Genomic DNA, 746 nt, shown 5'->3' on the forward strand with positions numbered 1-746 from the left:
GCGTCCAGTTCTGGGCTCCCCAGTTCAAGAGGGACAGGGAACTACTGGAAAGAGTCCAGCAAAGGGCAACAAAGATGATTCAAGGATTGGAGCATCTCCCTTATGAGGAGAGGCTGAGAGAGCTGGGACTCTTTAGTCTGGAGAAGAGAAGGCTGAGGGGAGACCTTATCAATGCCTACAAGTATCTCAAGGGAGGGTTGAAGGAGGAGGGAGCCAGACTCTTTTCAGTGGTTCCCAGTGAGAGGACAAGGGGCAATGGGCACAAGTTGGAACATAAAGGGTTCCACTTGAATATGAGGAAGAACTTTTTCACGGTGAGGGTGACAGAGCCCTGGAACAGGCTGCCCAGGGAGGTTGTGGAGTCCCCTTCTCTGGAGATTTTCAAGCCCCACCTGGATGCTCCTGAGTAACATGCTCTGACAAGCTCTGGGTGGTCCTGCTTTGGCAGGGGAGTTGCACTAGATGATCTCTATGGTCCCTTCCAACTCTAAAAATTCAGTGAAATTCAGTGTCCCCCTCCCCAGGCTCTGAAATCCCATGGGAATCCCAGAGGTGGGGGGAGGAATCCCCCAATTTACCCCCCACCCCTTCATCTCCTCCCCCCCACCAAGTCTCCACCATCATCCCTGCGGGGTCCAGCTCTTCCTGGGGGCGATGAAGGGGGAAGGTTTTCATCCCACAACTCCAGAAAAGAGATTCTAAGATGTGCCTGACCTCCCCCACAACCCCCCTCCAGACCTCCCCAG

Source organism: Calidris pugnax, unplaced genomic scaffold (assembly GCF_001431845.1).
Source record: "Calidris pugnax isolate Ruff unplaced genomic scaffold, ASM143184v1 scaffold275, whole genome shotgun sequence".
NCBI classification, from domain to species: domain Eukaryota; kingdom Metazoa; phylum Chordata; class Aves; order Charadriiformes; family Scolopacidae; genus Calidris; species Calidris pugnax.